This window comes from Castor canadensis, chromosome 1 (assembly GCF_047511655.1).
Source record: "Castor canadensis chromosome 1, mCasCan1.hap1v2, whole genome shotgun sequence".
In the NCBI taxonomy this organism is placed as follows: Eukaryota; Metazoa; Chordata; class Mammalia; order Rodentia; family Castoridae; genus Castor; species Castor canadensis.
Genome location: NC_133386.1, coordinates 191,934,601 through 191,956,714, shown reverse-complemented (window position 1 = coordinate 191,956,714; position 22,114 = coordinate 191,934,601). Strand labels below are relative to the sequence as shown.

The 22,114-nt window shown below is 34.2% G+C and overlaps 2 pseudogenes; both read right to left on the bottom strand.

The window, feature by feature from the left end:
• Nucleotides 1-13,302: 13,302 nt before the first annotated feature.
• Nucleotides 13,303-18,179, bottom strand: LOC141418034 (olfactory receptor 8H1-like; annotated as a pseudogene).
• A 2,682-nt stretch (nucleotides 18,180-20,861) lies between these two features.
• LOC109678806 (olfactory receptor 5T9-like) lies at nucleotides 20,862-21,788 on the bottom strand (annotated as a pseudogene).
• Nucleotides 21,789-22,114: the final 326 nt, after the last annotated feature.

The window sequence follows — 22,114 nt, the reverse complement described above, 5'->3', positions numbered from 1 at the left end:
TAGAGAAAAATCATTCCATGGACTCTGGAAATAACCATATATTTAACCAAAAATTTAAAAAATAATTTCTTCAATTTATTTAAACAGTGAAATGTAGCTACTTAGACTCAATGCCTTCATCACTGCTGATCCCACCAATGGCCATGTTTTCATTTTGCCTTTATAAAATGTGAACAGATGACTTAACTTGGTAGGTTCTATATTCACAGAGTATTAACTTTAAAACCACTAATAATGGAATTGTCATATTTAATCAGATACGTAATTATACAGGATTCAGTTATACAATGTAACTGATGTCAACATGTTTGTACTGATGGGCTCCACAGATGATTTTGACCTGAAAGTCATCTTATTTTTACTATTTCATGCCATCTACCTTTTCACTGTGAATAGCTGTTTTGGTCATTTGGGATTCCCACCTTCACAACCCCATGTACTATTTTCTTATTGTTTTATTATTCTTGGATTCCTGCTATTCACTGATGTTACCTCAAAAATATTAGTCAATTTCCTGGCAATGAATAAATCCATTACATAAGGTAATTGTTTATTTCAGATGTTTTTCCTTGTTACTTTTGGAAGCACAGAATGCTTTCTGTGGCTGCAATGGCATTTGTCCCATATGTACCATCTAGAACCCTCTTCTATTCAGTGAGCATGTCACCCAGAGTCTAGGCGCTACTCATCATTGCTTCCTATTTTGGTGGCATTTTCATGCTACCTTGCACACAGTGGTCACATTTACCCTGTCCTTCTGTTGATCCAAGGAAATCAGGCATGTGTTCTGTGAAATCCATCCACTGCTTGCTATTTCTTGTTCTGAAATACAAATTAACCAGTTTCTCCTCTTCTACTTTGTGGGTTATATTAAATAGTCACTGTCTTGATTGTTCTGGTCTCCTATGGCCATTCTGAGAATGTGTTCTGCTGAAGGTAGACAAAAAGTTTTCTCTATGTGTGAGTCTCACTTAACTGGAGTGTCCATATATCATGGAACAATCCTCTTCATGTGTGTAAGACCAACTTCCAGCTATGCCTTGGAGCATGACATGGTAGTGTCAACATTTTATGCCATTGTGATTCCAGTGTTGAATACCATCATCTATAGTTTGAGGAACAAAGATGGAAAAGGAGACAATGAGAAAATTATTAAGAGAAACTTTTATAAATGAAGTTCATTTTGTAAATTGAGTAGATTTAAAAACTCATGTTTGTTGTAAGTCTATATCTTTATGGATAGAAACTAGGGAAAAATTATTGCCTTTAATTAATAGGGCTTATATTCCTTAAAGATTTCAAATAAAGCATTATCCATTCCTGTAATACAGCATATCATAAATGCCAATGCATTGTGTTATTTATCTACCTATGAGTACCTTCAAGCACATGTATATTAAGTAATCAATGATACACCCATATTTCTGCCTTCAGAGCATTTTATAACTTAATTTATAATGATTATGTGAAGATAATTTCCTACGGATTCTCTGAATTCAGATGTCTTCACTTTGGTCATAAGTCTCTGGCACTCACTATGAATTTAATTGTTCCTTCTTCAACCCTCTGCTTCCAGATGTTACTGCAATTGTCTCATCCATTCACATACTCAGATCAAACCAGGCATCAGTATTTGTGTTAGACCTGCTTAGCTCATGCATAGATTTTCCTTTCATTAATAAAGTTCTTTCTACTATCCAATATTTTCTTTATCTAACATTTTAACAGAAATGCATCAGATTTACGTGAAACTGCAGAAAATACACTGGTAACTGGCAGCAATGTTTGTTGGTAGTACACAGAAGTTTAAAAAAAAAAAATAAAAATATGTCTTAAAAGACACTTCTACAAGATTTGAAAGCTGCCCTGTTTTGATGCTATGACTCATACTGCTGAATTCCAAGTCATGACTCAGTCCCTAGTTCTTTCATTATTGTAGATCTTTGAGGAATATCCTTGTGTTTATTGAAAAGTTTTAAACATGTTAAACATGGCTCAAGTTAAAAAAAATGTCTTTTACATAAACTCATCCTCCTATTTCACTCATTATACTCTATTTATAATTGTTCCATAATTTCTGTATATGAAGAATCATTAAGACTAAATATGTTTTTTTGAAGATTTCCCATCATTTCCCAAGGACGTGATTGTCCTGTGACTCTACTAGAAAAATCTCATCAGATTATAGCAATCAAAACAACATTCCTTTGTTGTGCAATCTTTAGATCTAGGGCAAATACAGCAATGTTGTAGGACTTGGGTTACAGGACAAAAAGAGAACATATACGGGAGATATGGGGTTAGATAGAAAACCCAAAACATGAAGCATTTGATGTCCCCACTCCAGAGGAATTAATACAGAAACCTTAAAGTAACAGAGATCAACATGAGAAACGGATCAGGAATCAATGTAAAGATCAGTTAGAGATGAATCAACCTGGATTGTAACACATTTGTACATGAAAACAATGTTAGGAATCTCAATAGAATTAGAGAAAAGCTCAGAACATGTTCTGTTTGGAAGCACGGGGGGGAGGGGAAGAGAGGGTGGTGGCAGGGTGGGAGGGGGTGGGGGGAGAAATGACCCAAACAATGTATGCACATGTGAATAAATGAATAATAAAACAAAACAAAGCCCAATATTCCTTTGAGTTAATACTTGAGTTGAGATGCAGCTCAGTGGTGTACCACTAGCCTAGTATAAGTGTAACCTTGGTTTCCATTTGCAGCCTCAGAACAAAAAACAAGAGTTAAATTGTAAATAGGTGATTGAGATAAAAACAATAATTTTTAGTAATTAAGACTTTGATTTTTTTGACCCATTATGCAAAAAGGAGCCTCAATTTGTATTGAAATAAATGTTTGATAGAAGAACCTATATTCAAAGTTCCTCTAACAGTAAAACAATCTGATTTTAAGAGATGCAGCATTGACTGTCATTATATACAGAGTCTATCTTATAAAGTTAAGAAATCCAAAGACTTAGTGTACTGTTTCTCCACACACAGTAAACTTTAAATGACAGCCCTACCAAGGAGAGTAATTCATGCTCTTCTCCTAAGAATGGTAACTGACTTGTAGGTTTGCATTATTGGTATTTTGTTCTGGCTTTGTTTTACTTACTTTTTAAAACATCTTTCTTTGTAGTTATTTCATGTGCTGTCTCTCACTATTATTCCTTTCTTTTTTTGTGGTAGGTGAAAGGTGTTATTGAGATAGGGTCTTGGGAACTATTTGCCCAGGCTGGCTTCAAACTGTGATCTTCCTGATCTCTGAGTAGTTAGGATTACAGGTGTGAGCCACCAGTGCTTGTCTTCTCTCACCTTATTCTTTTGCCTTCCTATCATTTACTTCACTTACCTATCTTGCTATTTCTCTTTTCTGTGAACCTATGCAAGACTTGAGTTTGCATGCATTGAAGCAATCTGAATTCGAAGGAATGACAAGATCACATAGAAACCCCTGAACTTTTTTTATTTTCAGCAAATGGGAGGAGGAAGATTTTGCCACAAACAAGCATGTCCTAGAATGACAGTGTTTACATTACTCTCAATGTCTTCTCTGAAAGACCATACAGAGTGCTCATAATAATGTCTAAAATATCAACAGGCTAAAATACACATATTTCTGATCATCTTTTACTAAAGGTCTTGCAATTGTTTAAATAAAGTTTTATTGGAGATGGTAAACAACAACAAAAGACAGTTGGAAGCTATAAAAAGTGTCCAGTGAAATATGGGAAAGGAACATATATAAACACAACAGGAAACAAATAATTCCTCTAATAAGCCCATCAGTAGAGTCCATAAAGTTTAGGAAAGGATCTGCAAATGTGAAAATAAAACACACACAGATGTGGGTATGGGTACATCTGATAAGAAGCACACTGAGTGCATTAACATTAGGGGTACATATGGAGAAAATTTGGGTTGAGATTTGGCTTTAAGGTACCTTAGTTTAACGAGATAAAGAAGGACATTCCATACTAATAAAAGGGGAAATAGACCAAAAGGAAATAATAATCATCAATCTGTACGCACCCAATGTCAACGCACACAATTTCATCAAACATACCCTGAAAGACCTAAAAGCATATATCAATGCCAACACAGTGGTTGTGGGAGACTTTAACACTCCATTATCATCAATAGATAGGTCATCCAAACAAAAACTCAATAAAGAAATCCAAGATCTAAAATATGCAATAGATCAAATGGACCTAGTAGATGTCTACAGAACATTTCATCCAACCTCTACACAATATACATTCTTCTCAGCAGCCCATGGAACCTTCTCCAAAATAGATCATATCTTAGGGCACAAAGCAAGCCTCAGCAAATATAAGAAAATAGAAATAATACCGTGCATACTATCTGACCACAATGCAGTAAAAGTAGAACTCAACAACAAAAGTAAAGACAAAAAACATGCGAACAGCTGGAAACTAAATAACTCATTACTTAATGAAGAATGGATCATCGATGCAATAAAAGAGGAAATTAAAAAGTCCCTGGAAGTCAATGAAAATGAAAACACAACCTACCGGAACCTATGGGACACAGCTAAGGTAGACTTGAAAGGAAAGTTTATAGCCATGAGTGCATATGTTAAAAAGATTGAAAGATCCCAAATCAATGACCTAATGATACATATCAAACTCCTAGAAAAAAAAGAACAAGCAAATCCCAAAACAAATAGAAGGAGAGAAATAATAAAAATAAGAGCTGAAATCAATGAAATAGAAACCCAAAAAACCATACAAAGAATTAATGAAACAAAAAGTTGGTTCTTTGAAAAAATAAACAACATTGATAGACCCCTGGCAAACCTGACTAAAATGAGGAGAGAAAAAACCCAAATTAGTAGAATTAGGAATGCAAAAGGTGAGATAACAACAAACACCATGGAAGTCCAGGAAATCATCAGAGACTACTTTGAGAACCTATATTCAAATAAATTTGAAAATCTAAAAGAAATGGACAGATTTCTAGATACATATGATCATCCAAAACTGAACCAAGAGGAAATTAATCACCTGAATAGACCTATAGCACAAAATGAAATTGAAGCAGCAATCAAGAGTCTCCCCAAAAAGAAAAGTCCAGGACCTGATGGATTCTCTGCTGAATTCTATCAGACCTTTAAAGAAGAACTGATACCAACCCTCCTTAAACTGTTCCACAAAATAGAAAGGGAAGGAAAACTGTCAAACACATTTTATGAAGCCAGTATTACACTTATCCCAAAACCAGGCAAAGACACCTCCAAAAAGGAGAACTATAGGCCAATCTCCCTAATGAACATTGATGCAAAAATCCTCAACAAAATAATGGCAAGCCGAATTCAACAACACATCAAAAAGATTATTCACCACGACCAAGTAGGCTTCATCCCAGGGATGCAGGGGTGGTTCAACATATGAAAATCAATAAACGTAATAAACCACATTAACAGAAGCAGAGACAAAAACCACTTGATCATCTCAATAGATGCAGAAAAAGCCTTTGATAAGATCCAACATCATTTCATGATAAAAGCTCTAAGAAAACTAGGAATAGAAGGAAAGTTCCTCAACATTATAAAAGCTATATATGACAAACCTACAGCCACCATTATACTTAATGGAGAAAAACTAAAACCATTCCCTCTAAAATCAGGAACCAGACAAGGATGCCCACTATCTCCACTCCTACTCAACATAGTACTGTAATTCCTAGCCAGAGCAATCAGGCAAGAAGAAGGAATAAACAGAATACAAATAGGTAAAGAAACTGTCAAAATATCCCTATTTGCAGACGACATGATCCTATACCTTTAAGACCCAAAAAACTTTACTCAGAAGCTTCTAGACATCATCAAAAGCTATAGCAAGGTACCAGGATATAAAATCAACATAGAAAAATCATTAGCATTTCTATACACTAACAATGAGCAAACTGAAAAAGAATGTATGAAAACAATTCCATTTACAATAGCCTCAAAAAAAATCAAATACCTAGGTGTAAACCTAACAAAAGATGTGAATGACTTCTACAAGGAAAACTATACACTTCTGAAGAAAGAGGTTGAGGAAGACTATAGAAAGTGGAGAGATCTCCCATGCTCATGGATTGGTAGAATCAACATAGTAAAAATGTCGATACTCCCCAAAGTAATCTACATGTTTAATGCAATTCCCATCAAAATTCCAATGACATTCATTAAAGAGAGTGAAAAATCTACTGTTAAATTTATATGGAAACACAAGAGGCCACGAATAGCCAAGGCAATACTCAGTCAAAAGAACAATGCAGGAGGTATCACAATACCTGACTTCAAACTATATTACACAGCAATAACAATAAAAACAGCATGGTACTGGCACAAAAACAGACATGAAGACCAGTGGAACAGAATAGAGGACCCAGATATGAAGCCACACAACTATAACCAACTTATCTTTGACAAAGGAGCTAAAAATATACGATGGAGAAATAGCAGCCTCTTCAACAAAAACTGCTGGGAAAACTGGTTAGCAGTCTGCAAAAAACTGAAACTAGATCCATGTATATCACCCTGTACCAAGATTAACTCAAAATGGATCAAGGATCTTAGTATCAGACCCCAAACTCTTAAGTTGATATAAGAAAGAGTAGGAAATACTCTGGAGTTAGTAGGTATAGATAAGAACTTTCTCAATGAAACCCCAGCAGCACAGCAACTAAGAGATAGCATAGATAAATTGGACCTCATAAAACTAAAAATCTTCTGTTCATCAAAAGAAATGGTCTCTAAACTGAAGAGAACACCCACAGAGTGGGAGAAAATATTTGCCAACTATACATCAGACAAAGGACTGATAACCAGAATATATAGGGAACTTAAAAAACTAAATTCTCACAAAACTAATGAAGCAATAAAGAAATGGGCACGTGAACTAAACAGAACTTTCTCAAAAGAAGAAATTCAAATGGCCAGAAAACACATGAAAAAATGCTCACCATCTCTAGCAATAAAGGAAATGCAAATTAAAACCACGCTAAGATTCCACTTCACCCCTGTTAGAATAGCCATCATCAGCAACACCACCAACAACAGGTGTTGGCGAGGATGCGGGGGAAAAAGGAACCCTCTTACACTGTTGGTGGGAATGTAGACTAGTACAACCACTCTGGAAAAAAATTTGGAGGCTACTTAAAAAGCTGGACATCGATCTACCATTTGATCCAGCAATACCACTCTTGGGGATATACCCAAAAGACTGTGACACAGGTTACTCCAGAGGCACCTGCACATCCATGTTTATTGCGGTACTATTCACAATAGCCAAGTTATGGAAACAGCCAAGATGCCCCACCACTGACCAATGGATTAAGAAAATGTGGTATCTATACACAATGGAATTCTATGCAGCCATGAAGAAGAACAAAATATTATCATTCGCTGGTAAATGGATGGAATTGGAGATCATCATTCTGAGTGAGGTTAGCCTGGCTCAAAAGACCAAAAATCGTATGTTCTCCCTCATATGTGGACATTAGATCAAGGGCAAACACAACAAGGGGATTGGACTATGAGCACATGATAAAAGCGAGAGCACACAAGGAAGGGGTGAGGATAGGTAAGACACCTAAAAAACTAGCTAGCATTTGTTGCCCTTAACGCAGAGAAACTAAAGCAGATACCTTAAAGCAACTGAGGCCAATAGGAAAAGGGGAACAGGTACTAGAGAAAAGGTTAGATCAAAAAGAATTAACCTAGAAGGTAACACCCACTCACAGGAAATCAATGTGAATCAATACCCTGTATAGCTATCCTTATCTCAACTACAAAAACCCTTGTTCCTTCCTATTATTGCTTATACTCTCTCTACAACAAAATTAGAAAGAAGGGCAAAATAGTTTCTGCTGGGTATTGAGGGGGGGGAGAGGGAGGGGGTGGAGTGGGTGGTAAGGGAGGGGGTGGGGGCAGGGGGGAGAAATGAACCAAGCCTTGTATGCACATATGAATAATAAAAGAAAAATGAAAAAAAAACAGGTACCTTAGTTTGAGTGTTCCTCTTTGTCCTGTACACCTGGTACACTCAATCATTTTTGCTATTTCTATATTTTGGCATTATCAATCAAGCCTAGAGATATTATATCTGTTCAGTTTTCTAAATTTGAGTCCCTGTGATATAGACGTCTGTTTTCCTTCATCATCTCCATAAACAAAAGATGGGTTTCATCAGGTGTTCTTTTGTAAGTCAGGTGTCCCTCTGTAAGATAAGATTTTTCCTCATTAGCAAATACTTCTGTGACAGAAGGAGACATTTTGCAAATTTTTCCCAGAATAAGGGTCATTATTTAAGTTATTCTTGCCCTGTTTCCACAGTTATCATTTGTGAAAGTTGACAAGGTGAGAGAGAAACAGCTGGTTTTTTTTAAAAAAAATTAAAATGTGCATATTGCTGCTTAGAAAGGATTGTGAAGAATAAGCAAAGAAAGTAGTCTCTGTGTGCTTTTTATCAAGCAATTCATTAGTGTAATGATTATATCTTAATTTTGAATTCCTCTTCCTCATGCCTCATTTTTCTCTGATCTATCCTGCCTCAGTTCCCAGATAATATTAAAAATAGAAATACTATGAACACAATTTGCTAATTTAATTATTAAGTGAGCATATATCAGAAGAAATAGGTAATCAGAGTAGTCCTATAATTGATTGATTATTTAATGAAGACCATCCACTGAACAAACAGTTTGGAAGATTTTTTCAAGTGTAGAAATCTCACTTTTCCTTCAAAGTGTAATGCAGACTTTTACCTCAGATTGGATGAACTCCTCTTTAAGCATGTAGAAGAAGGCAAAAGCTGGGAAGTAGTAGAGTAATAGCAAAGAAGCACTTGAATCCCTGGATTTTCATGTAAATAGTAGTGACCCAGACACTTTGTTCAGTGCAAGAGCAATGAGAATGAGGCTATTTGTAAGGATATTTTTATTTTTTTAGAGTCAATCTGTTGTTGAATCCCTTTTTAATACTAGAAAAGTCTGTATTCTAATTAATACACTTTTCCACCCAGGCTTCATGTTGTGCAGTCCATTACCACATTTGTTATTCTATATGTTAGACTATCTGAATGTTTGAGAAGATTTACTGCTGTCAAAATCATACTAGCTGCCCACAGCACCTCTAGAGCTCTAGATAATATTTGAAGAAACATACATTTATCAATCATTTCTGACATTTTTAGTTTATGCTTTCTTTAATGCAAAAGGGAAACAATCTGATTATAACAGGATGCTATCAAAAAACGTCATATAATAGGGTGGCCATGAGTAGTGGGAGCTCTAGGGCAAGTCTGTGTGAGTTCAAATGTGTGCCTGTTCTATAGCTAGCTCTGTGGCCATGGATAAGTTATGTAATCTCTCTGTGCTCCAGTTTCATCATCTATAAATTACAGCAACCAAATAGACTTATTCTGGTGCTATTCTGTATTGTGGAAAAAATCTTGTGCTCATAGTTCCCTAATCATCGGTAAAGACACAAAAAGCAAAAGGCAAGTGCTATCTAGTGCTATAACTATCAGGTAGTCATAACTACTGTGAAATACTAATGCAGTATGATTGATGGAGGGATATGATATTTTAGATAGAGTGGTAAGGAACGATCTTCCTAAGAAAAAAATAAGGAAAAAATACACTTATTTGCATGAAGTTTTAGGAAGGAAAAAAATTGAACTTTTCCAGACAATGTCAGGACTAAAATTTACTGAGAATAGTAGGAAATTCATGCAGTAAAAACTAAGTGTGCATAACAGATACAAAGGATGAGTTTGTAGAGACAAGGAAGAAGAGCAGTGTCATTTCTATCAGTTGGCAGTAACAAAGCTTTGGCGTTTTGCTCATCCTGAGTTAAAAAATCTTACAAGTTTTTGAAAAAAAGATCAAATCTACTACTTCATACTACCACTATGTTCAATGATAGAGAATATACAGCACTGTTAGATGCTATGTTTTATATCTGAACACTTGAGTGTAATTTTGTTTATTTCATAATAAGAATAATGACAAACCGCACATAAGAACTAGACAGCTGAATCAGTAATTTAGTGAGAGGGGGTTGAACTGACCAAAGTAAAGTATACTCGCAGCTGGGATGCATGCAGTAACCCCTTTGAACATTGGCTTTGAAAGTAAAAGTAAAAATCAGGACAGTAAAATAAGTACATGTGTGTTTGGGAGTACTTGTGAATTAGGTGAGGGTGAATGGAGGAGATGAACGTGAGGGAACATTGTTGATTGGCTTCACATATGTATATAAAATAAAACTCATAATGAAAACTCTGTAATTGTTTTAAGTGGAATGGAGAGGGGGATGTGTCGGGGAGATAATGGAGGGAATCTAAACAATGTACAATGAAAGGCTATTCAGAATTGGCACAATGAGTCCCCCCTGGACAATGAATATTTGCTAATAATCATGAAAAAAAGAAAACTCAAGAACAAAAAACAATAATAGTTCCTTGGATGTTGGTAAAGTGTTGAAGTAGAGTTAAAATTTATTCTATGCATAGAATCAACTTGTATTGATGAAAAGATGTAAGATGTATTAAATAAAAAGAAAATTCAATAAAATTTGTAAGCCTTTCCTTGAACACATGAAAAGAATGACGTTAAAGTACATCAGACTAAAGCTTTTTTTGTTGCTATTCTATTAATGCCAGTAATCTTGTAAACCTACTATATATATATAAGTTCTTTATATCTCTCTCTTTATAAGTTCTTATATATATATATATATATATATATATATATATATATATATATATATATATAAGTTCTTTGTTTGTTGTCTGAAGCCTGGTAAGTGCCAAGTAATATGTTTTATTGCAATTACTATTTTTCCATCAATTATTTAAAGCAAAAATATTCATACTTTGTCATTGTGCATTGCAGTCTTTTTTTCATTGCATTTTGACATGGTGTCATTAACTAAAGGATAATTTAAATTACTTCAGACACCATCTAACATGAAATATAACATGTGGTGGTAGTATCAATAAATATAAATAGGATAAATATAAATACTATAAATGCTTTTGAGTCTATATTATGAAAACGATGTCTTATTTTAATTAAAATTCAAGAATTTTCTCAACTTAAAACAGAATACAATGTTACTAATGTCATTGACCATTTTTGCTAACACAAATAGTATAAATTTTCTGTATCATAGAAACAGATATAAACACAAGTGAGATAAAAGCAAATGTTATAAAATGGTTAGAAAAGTAGAAAGTGCCCACAAATATCTCAAATGCCATAAGGAATTTAAAGCACCAGGATGAGTCAAAAGCATCTAACATAAGCATTAAATTTACTAAGATACGATTGAATAAGGATTTGCTAAACTTTTAATTCTAATTTTAAAAGGTTAGAATGCCAACAAGTATAGATTCTCTATCACACAGATAACAATGCTAAAAAAGTGTTAAATAGAGTAGATTAAGAAAGTTGGGGGTTATGATATATATTTAAAAGATTTTAATAAATTAGTTAACTATTTTAAATTTGAAAAAACTTGTTAATTTCTGAATCCTAAAATATGGAATATGCACTTTAAGCACACAGAAAGCACTTGGGGAAAACATTCAAATATAACGGTAAATTTTTCTATTTTTATTCTTTGGCAGTACTGGGGTTTGAACTCAGGACCTCACTATCCCTAGGCAGGCACTCTTACTACTTGAATAATTCCACCAGCTCAAATATAATTTTAAATTAAAAAGCTTAGCATAAGTATCAAAATAATTTATAAAAATCCTGTTGGTTGGATATGTACCAATTTTTATACAAATTTTCAAATAAAAAATTTAAATGACTAGAAAATGGAACTATAAAGCCAGACATATTGGCTCATGCATATAATCCCAGCTACTCAGGAGTTCTGACATTGGGAGGATCAAACAGCCTGAGCACAAACCTAGTGATATCCCACTTCAAAAAATAAGGTAGTGTCCCATGTGCCTGTCATCTAAGGTAGACAGGAGGGGTGCATAGGATGATCCTGTCCCAAAGCCATTGGGCAAAATCAAGGCCCACTAATTGAAAAAAAAAAAATAGCCTAAAGCAAAATAGGCTGGAGGTCAGAATCAAGTGGACAGCAATTAAATGTAAGCAAGTTCAGGATACCTGAGTTCTAACCCCAAGACTGAAAAAAAAAAAAAGGAAAAGAAAATTATACTTTCAAATATAAAATTGAAATATCAAGGAAAAATAAAGCTATGATTCTCCAAAATACAGAAAAAAATAAAAGGAAAGGAAACTTAAGTAGTCTTAAGTCACCAAAGTTTATGAGACACTACAAACCTAATTCATCATCACATCAATTTTTACTTTACAACTTTTTCCTATTAAAAATGTAAAAAAAGTGAGTCAAACAATGAATGTAAAAATTTATTTTTAAATGATATTATAAACAAAAAGGCATGAGAAGAAAGTGGTTTGCCAAAATTTGTGATTTGTCAGACAAGCACAGTTTTCAAATGTTTACCAGAAAACACATAAGAGGTATCACAGTGGAATATTAACTTAGAATATTTACAATATTCCAGGTTCAAAGCACTGCAAGATTAGAGTCTTGATTTTGCTCGTATATTAAGAACACATTCATTTCACAGCTATCATTAACAAAGAGATTGCCAAATGTCAAACTCTTAAGTGAATGCAGAAAGTTGCAGATCAGTACATAGGAAATGACAGAAACATTGTTTGTATATGTTATATATAGATATACAGTCACAATTATTCACTTATATGAACATATATAAAATTGTCTCTCTTTTTTAATAAATGTCATTATTTTCCAAATTGCCTGAAACTTAGAATATACCACTTTCCTTTAACCTCATATAACTTCAATATTTTACTCTAAAAACAATTTTGGGAATAGCTAATGGTTTCCCATTTTATCTGTTTTTAAGTGTGAATTCAATTCACAGAGTGATTTGAAAATTGTACAAATTTTGCAACAATAATTCTTATCATTAACAACATTCTCTAAAAATTACAGTATGCATGCCACATCACATTTTGCACATTAGTTTGTTACACTTAAAACACATATTGACACCAAACACTTAAGAGATATTTCAAGACTTCCATTTGCCATCTGGAGTTCTAAAATCATAACCCTGTATATGTCTAAGACTATGTTTTCATATGAATTGACAGCTCCAGACAAATATAACCAAAGGATTAATTTCTTTTTAGAGAGAGATCAAGGACATACCCAATATGAAACAAAGATGAGCTTAAATGTTTAGCATCACTGATATTTTAACTACCTGGAGCTCCCTATCTTTTGCATGACTCTAATCAAAGCATTTTTTCACTTCTTTCTTTCTAAGACTATCAATAAGAAGATTCAGCATGGGAATCACAATGGTGTGACAAACAGAAGCCACTTGATCCTTTCCCAAGGAGTAGGACTTCTTCGTTTTTAAATAAGTAAACATCACAGTGCCATAAAAGATGGTGGCTCACAGGAGACGAAAGGTACAAGGCTTTTTGCTTTTCTGAGGTGGAACTAATTTCAGGACAGTACACAGAACTGACACATAGGAAGCACATATTATGAGAAGGGACATGGTTAAGGTGGAACCAGCAAAAAGAATTATCATCATTTCAACATCAAGTGTGTCCTCACAGGACAGGACTAAAATTGGGGATGTGTCACAGAAATTGTGATGGATTATATGAAAGTTGCAAAAATGTAATCTACTCATGAAAATCACATTGACAAAGGAAAAGTAATCCTATAGGACCCAGTGAGGAGGGTATGGCACAGCCTTGTGGACATAAGAACTGGATAGTGTAGAGGATTGGAGATGGCTATATAGCAATCGTAGGCCATTTAGGGGAGAAGAAAACATTCAGTAGCACTAAAGAGTACAAAAAAGAACATTTGTGTGAAGCAGCCCATGAATAAAGTATTCTTGTTGGAAGTCACTAAGTTACCTAAGGTTTTAGGCATGATGACATTTGGATAACAGAGGTCAAGAAATGACAGGTGAGTGGGAAAAAATACATCAGAATATGAAGCTGTACATCCAGGTGAATGATCAGTATCATCCCTACGTTCCCCAGCACAGTGACCAGGTATATCAGGAGAAAGAGCACAGAGAGCACCAACTGGATCTCTTCAGAGTCTGTCAGTCCCATCAGGATGAAGTCAGGCACATGTGTGTTTTCCACATACTCATAGTGTGCTCCTCTAAACTATTCAGGAATCAAAGTCAAAACTCAGCTCAATGACTTTTAAAAGTCTTTTTGTTTATATAAATGGTCTTGTATTAATTTTTATAATTAATTCACTTTTACAAAAATTTGTAATATAATTTAATTATTTCACACATAAACCAATTGCCAAATATAGATATAGGCATAAAGTGACCTTTAATTATTATATATTTGGTAAATTGTCAGAACTTTTATTAAGAGTGCAGTGGATTCCCACCCATCACAAAAATCAATCCATCAATCAGTAAATAAATAAATATCACTTGACAAAATGTTGTATGCTTCATAATTAGAATAGACTTGATTGTGTTCCAAATACATTCCTCCATTAACGTGTTTAATTTACATGAAGTGTAATATCACAGTACTACTATTGTTCACATATTCTAGATGTGGTAAAGTATAAAGAAATTTCAAATAATTTGAGGTCAGTGTGAATACATGTTGTCTGCGAGGTTTTCTGCTTTGATTCTGAACAGCATGATCACAGTAATGTATGCCAGCTGATGACTACTTCTGTAAACCTGGGCAAAATGCTAGAGACATAATGAACAATGATAGAAAGCAACTTTAATGTACCCATGTATTGTTTTAATATTTGCAATATAAGTTAACTCTAATTACAAATAAATTTGACTTACAAGGTACTTTAGTAGGGTGTACTATGAATATAGACCACATATGAGTCTTAATTTTGGAATGCATGATATTTTCATTTCTTAACCAACAAAAATCAATGTTTTCCATAGTATACAAGGCATGAGCATTGCTTGTAGTCTGTGATTCCATCAGCTCTATATTTCTGATTGTACAAATATTGATAATTTTGGGTAAGAACCAAATGATACTTGTAGCATTGTTCAATAAAGCTGCTGTTTTATTTTACCTTACCTAAAGTCTTTTCATTTTATAATTTTAATAAGAATACTTATTGTGAGTCAAAGATGGTGAAAAAACAAAGTGTTATTGCATATCACATACCAAAAAAATTAATCAATACACAATTGTTCTCCCAAATAAAATATGAAATCCATTTAAGTATTTGAAAAATTCTGTGCTGTATGTTTTGACCTCCTTTAAATAGTTTATTTTACGTTTTTGCACATAGATTTTTTTTATCCTGTGATAAATTAAATCACTCTCTAAATTTTGTTTAGGTTGACCAAAGAGAAAATTTAGCGGAAGTTATGTCTCAAAAGAAGCCCGAGAAGCTACTGTGAGAAAATCAGAGCAGTGTGTGCCTTGCTTCTCAGCTGGGGAAGTCCAGGGTGCCCCATTTAATAGCCATGAGAATCCTGCAACAGTTCATCAATCTCAGGGACCAATTCCTAACAAAAGTTACTTGACATATTTTCAAGGACAAAGTTCAAGAACAAAATGAGAAAAGGATTTTCCTTTTCACATAGAACTTTCACAGTGAAGGATATGATCACTTAAACATCTGTTTTTGATGGCAAAATTTTTAACAAATTTATTTTGAAACCTTACACCTAAGAATTTATAAATTTGTCAAGTATAATGTTGATGTAGTATACTCAGCAAACCAAGCAATTTTAAACTAGTTTGGAGAAGAAATTTTCAGGGAAATAATTGCTTTATGATTGACATTATAAAGAATGGAATTTTAAATTTTTCACATGAAAAATGTTATATTCAAAAGTGTGATTCCATCCTGAATAAAATGCGTTCATTAAAAAATGACAGACTTCCAAAAACTGAATGAAAGCAATTACAACTTATTAACATGATAGCATTTTCTTTTAATCATTTCACTTTGTGCACATACACTTGTTTGGACATATACATGAAGATACCATACTTATTATTATACTGTATATTCAATATCTCATGTTCATATTGAGGGTTTAATTTTTAGAATATGCCATAACCTCTGTCCTGTTAACATCTTGTAGGTATCACAATTTCACTTGTGTGGTGTTGGCTGGTGTCCCATCATTCAGTATGTAAACTGAGAGTTCACTAACTGATAAATTCATCTTTTGGGGCATCACAGGAAATGACAGATTCATTTTTCTGGTTTGGTAGAGTTACATGTTTCATTGCATACAATATTTGTACAATGTGGTTTGTTATCTTATTATATTCGATTTCTTATTAAAGAAAATGACAGAAAAATGACAAAATCAACCTTGAGACTGGTAATCATTTTGTAATTAATTTAGTGACTAAAATCTCACTTCCTGCATTAATGGGTTAAAAATATCTTTAAAAGATTTAAATAATTTTATATATAATAATAAGGTTAAATTATTTTAGTTTTATATAGTATTAGTCTCCCAAGATGAGGAAGCAAAAGGAAAAATCTGAACAGGTACATAGGAAGAATCATGAAAAGTTTCTTGAAAGTTTTGCATTAAGTGATCATAAGATATTTTTCTACAGATATGTCTGCTCACACCGAAGAATTTTGGGAGATAATTTGTTTAGGTGGATAAAGAAGCTACTTTTTGTGAATTGTTTTGTTGGTGAGTTTTTGGAAGAAAAGTATTTTTTAATCACAATTTTATTTGTTGGTGAGGCAGTATAATCTATAGCTTTTAAATTCAACATCAAACTATGGAACAAAATGTAACCTTGAGGTTTAGGACAAATGAGCAGTTCTGTGTGATTATCTTGGTTATGAGGCAAGGTTGGCAAATCTCCTTGAACAAGCTTTTCTTGTTCAATTTTCCTCATATTTAAATCAATATTCATTAAACATACAGCAGTTTATGGCATGAAGACATTTCTGTCTTGATATCAGCACTGTATCATAGCAAAAGTCAAAGAGTGATAAGAGATTTTTAAATGTTCTTCAATTTAAACAAAAGTGTAGTTTAATTCCTAGATCACCACATTGTAAACCATGATGGTTTTATATCTTTCATGTCTCTCTTTCTCTCTGCTTTCATTTGTTTTCCTTACTTTCCTATTTGATGAATTATTTTTATTATTATCTTATATTTTCTTCTATCTTTGGCCAACTAGAGAATGAAAAGTTTAATTGTTTGAAATTGATTTCACTCATATTGAATACCATGTATTAGTTTTAAGAAATAATGTTTCATTTTTACATTTTCCTACATATAGATAATCTACATTGATCATATTCAACTCATCTCTCACTGTTGCCTTAATTTTCCCAAATAACCCCCCCTTCCAATTTAAAATCCTTCTTGATATTTCATATGAAAGAAAACAGGCAATATTTGTTTTTCTGAGTCTATCCTATTTTGTTAACCTGACAATCTCAAGGACCACCCATTTCCTGCAAACAACATGATTCTATTGTTCATAATTATCCATTATGGACATAAGCCACATTTTATCCACTCACCTCTATATGGGAATCTAGGGTGATTCCATGACTTAACTACTGTGAATAGTATAGAAATAACATGGATAAAATGTATCAATAGATGCTGACTTTGATTCCTTGATGTATTTACCATCCAAAACACACAATGAGGTCCTGTGGCTCCCTCCTGGTCCTCCTACATAAGCAGCAGTGGAAGGTGAGAGAGACAAGTATCATCCCAGGGTATGAAGTCAAAAAATTCCCTTCCTATTGGGCAACACGTTGGTGGGACCACAGCCTCCATGGATGACATGACACAGAAAGAAGCAAGGCCTCTCAGGGTACGTCATCAGAAGGAAACTCTCTCCACAGTAGGAAACCCCATTGTGTCACCACAGAATTTACCCTTCTTAAGAACCAGGGCTAGAAGAGAGTGATTAAGTGGATTGCCACCTGTATTTTAAGACTTAACTTGCTGCTTTCTGGCTCAAAAGACACACCAAGGATTTGGAAATAAAGCTCCAATAAAAGGAGCAAACAACAGAAACAATCACAAAACCAAGTAGGTAGGGCAGTCCAAGTGTGCTTCTGCATCCTTTTTATACCTTTATTAGTGTCATTTTCAATTGACAAATTATAATCGCATTTATTCATGGGGTGCAATATGATGTTTAAATGTACATATACACAATCATGTTATTTAACATATTTATTACCTCAAAAAGACAAACCTCACTTGATTCCACTTGTGTAGTATATGAAGAAATTTAAATATCAGAAGAGGGTAGAATGATGGTTACAACAGTCTGGTGGTAGCAAAAAGGAAGAGGGAAGTTGGAGGGAATTTTTGGGCAAAGGAAAAATGTTTCAGACTTAGTTCTCCAAGATTCACCTTTTGCAGCAGGGGGATCATAATCAAGAATAATGTCATGTATAGGTCCTAGTCACTAAGATTCCTTTTCATGTCTCCCTGAATTTTAAGTGGAGAGTGAGAGAACCTCTGGCTTTATGACTTTCATGATGTGGGGGATAGGCCAAGTATGGACTCAAACATCTTCAGGAGGGAGCCAGAAGGAAGTTCACCACACAGGATTCTAGTTGTAAAGGGATCTGGAAACAGGTTGGCCTTCCGAAGAATTCTGCATATAGAAAAGTTGAACTAAAGGATGTCCAAAGCTGCCTGGTGACAAGAAGCTCTTCGAATCCCCTGTGAGGGAAGTGTCACATGTTGTTTTTCCTGGGACACTTCTGCCTGCTCTGCTCTTTTCTGTATTTTCACCCATACTTCTGGAGATGGTTCTTAATAAATTTTTGTTTCTCATAAATCTTAAAACAAAGCAGTTTCTCTATGAGATGATCATAAGTATTTTGCTGTCTCACATAGAATTTGCATTCATTTGAACAGCAAGTAGTACTGGGAGTTAATCCAAATGCCAAATGGATAGTTGATTTTAGAGACTTTCCAAGAAATAATGATTAAAAGTACTTTGGAGGGAAAAAACTCTGAGCTTCCTCCAGGAGAGAAACTAAAGACTCTGTGTTTGATGTTAAACTGGTTACCATTTTCAGAAGGACCAACAAAGTACTAGGTGTTACCCTACCTGTCCTTATTCTGACCAGAAGTCTACAATAGCCATAATGAAGTCTTGTGATCCAGACTGTGATGGGTATTAGAGAAGTAGCCTGGGTATGGTTCCAGAGCAGTTTATGGATAACTGCTATGTTATTGATTTCCTCTGCTAAATATGCAAGGAGATTGTGCTTTCCATGGTAAAATTTTCTCCTTCTTAGACCAGAAGCATAATTTTAGTATGAATGATTTTATAGTAGTCTATTAGATATTTATCGCAATGTTTTTTTAGTTACTGGGGCTTAAATTCAGGGCCTACACCTTGATCTACTCCACTAGTCCTTTTTTGTGATGTGTTTTCCCAAGATAGGGTCTTGGGAACTATTTGCCAGTGCTAGCTTAGAACCTCAATCCTCCTGATCTCTGCTTCCTGCCGATTAAAGGAGTGAACCACTGGCACCCAACAATAGCAATATTTAGTATACTGATTTTCACATTATTGATTTATTTATTCAAATCATGTTTTCTGTTTGTTAATTTACAAAAGGCAAAGTAAGCAATGATTTCTTTATTTTAGATAAATAACCATGAGTAATAAACTAGGAACAAAGCTGTGGCTTTCAGTTACATATTAATCTGAGGAATTGTAGAATGGTCTAATTTTTATTTTTATGAGTGTTGTCCACAACTATCAGTTTTCTCATAACATGACCATTTGCACTTTCTAAAGCCTCACATTACTAGAGCTTGAGAAGACAAAGATCATCTTATTAGAAATTCATAGGATTTTGCACGAGGAAAATTTCCCCATATCTCTAATATTTATATGCCCCACTCTTCTCCAAAAAGGTTACTCTTTTTAAATTTGGAGTAGGAAACATATACATTTTTATTTATTCATTCCCACATATGCAAGAGTATGATATGTCAAAAAAATTCTAGGAAATAATTAACTCCATTTATTCAACAAATAAGTGTCAGGAATATACTATGCCATAAACATTTCTCCATGAGTGCCAGAACGATGGAATAGAGTATGTTGCAGTTATTCCTCAAGGGAATTTTAATTCATTTTTACAACACAAAGTGTAATGATAGCACAATGGAGGAAGAAATTCAGATTTTTCTAGGGCATTATGCAGAAAATTTTTAGTGATACAGAATTTCTCTCAGTCATTGTTTATGATTACTATATTGGAGGGAAAATAACTCTGAACACTATGGTAGATATATATAAAAGAAGAAAAAAATTTACCCCATAGTGAAATAGACAAACTACTTTGTAAACTGAAAATGAGGGGCAATTAAAAAAATGTACAATAAAAATAGAAGATATGCCTTTCTACATTAAAACTATCTAGGTGGAGAGCCAACTATGACATTAATTTGAAATTTTTAAATAACCACAGAAAAGTAGCAAGGTATCCTCGTGTCCATCTGTAATCCCACCTATTTCTTATGTAAAGGTAGGATGGTCACAAGCTTGAGACCAGTCTGAAAAATGTTAGAAGACGCTAACTCAATACCAAAATATAAAAAATGAAAGAGACTGGAGGTGTGGCTCAAATGGTAGCGTTTTTCATTAGTAAGTAGGAGGCCATCAGTTCAAGCCTCAGTACAAGGATCATATAACACAATGGAACCAAAACAAGATGCTTTCCTCAGATGGAGTGATAAAGAGGCACTGAAAGGTCAGTAGTAATTATTCAGCTTAATGTTTAATGTGAAAATTTCATTTTATCCATTTGCCACTGTTCCTAAATAATTCTTTCTTTGCTTCTTTTACATCTTTGTTTCTCAAGCTGTAGACAATGGGATTCAGCATGGGAATCACAATGGTGTTAAATGTAGACACTATCATGTGGTACTCCAAAGCATAGCTAGTGCTTGGTCTCAGATACGTGAAATGGACTGTCACATGATAAACTGACACTCCTGTTAAGTGAGAGCCACATGTAGAGAAAGCTTTTTGCCTTCCTTCAGCTGAATGGATCCTCAGAATGACTAAAAGGATGAAGCCGTAAGAGATGAGGACAATTAGGATAGTGACAATCTCAACGGAGCTCACGAAGATGAGTAGTTGAATCTGATTTACACGAGTGTTAGAACAGGAAATAGCAAGTAGAGGAGGAATATCACAAAAGAAATGTGTGATTTCATCGGATCCACAGAGAGGTTAGAAGTGGCCACTGTGTGTATAGTGGCATTCAGAGTCCTACCAACGTAGGAAGCAATGATGAGTATCATATATACTCTGGGTGACATGCTCACTGAATAGAGAAGAGGGTTGTAGATAGCTACATAGCGGTCATAAGCCATTGCAGCCAACAGAAAGCACTCTGTGGTCCCAAAAGCCTCAGAAAGAAATATCTGCACTGCACATCCAAGGAATGAAATGGCTTTCTTCTTTGACATAAAATCCATTAGCATTTTGGGGGTAATAGCTATAGAAAAACAAGCATCCAAGAATGATAAAAAACACTCGAGAAATAGTACATAGGGGTGTGGAGCCTGGATTCCCCAATGACCGATAAAATCAGTACTAAATTTCCCATGACAGCAAAAATTGCTAGAAAAAGGATGAGAAGAGAATAACCTAGAGTTTAGTATTATCTGTGAAGCCCTTGAGCACAAATATGCTAACTGCAGTGATATTCATTGTGTTGAAATTGCTAGGATAGACATGAAGATATTCAGAAATTTACTCTGCGTATAGCAATGAAAATAATGAATAATGCATTTTATTTAGCTCTTAGAAATGTAAAATATCCAAACTGTGGATTAGAAGACAATGACAATATGGTTGGCCCAGGACTGATGCCTCTCATGAGGGATCGAATGGAAGATATGGATGTTCATTTACTGGTTGAACTCAGGCCATTATTTAATCCCTCAGGTCCATGAGTTCATTTATCTCTGTATTCTATTTACTTTCAAAGTAAATTATATTAAAACATAGAGTGAATAGGTAATAAATTCCTTGGG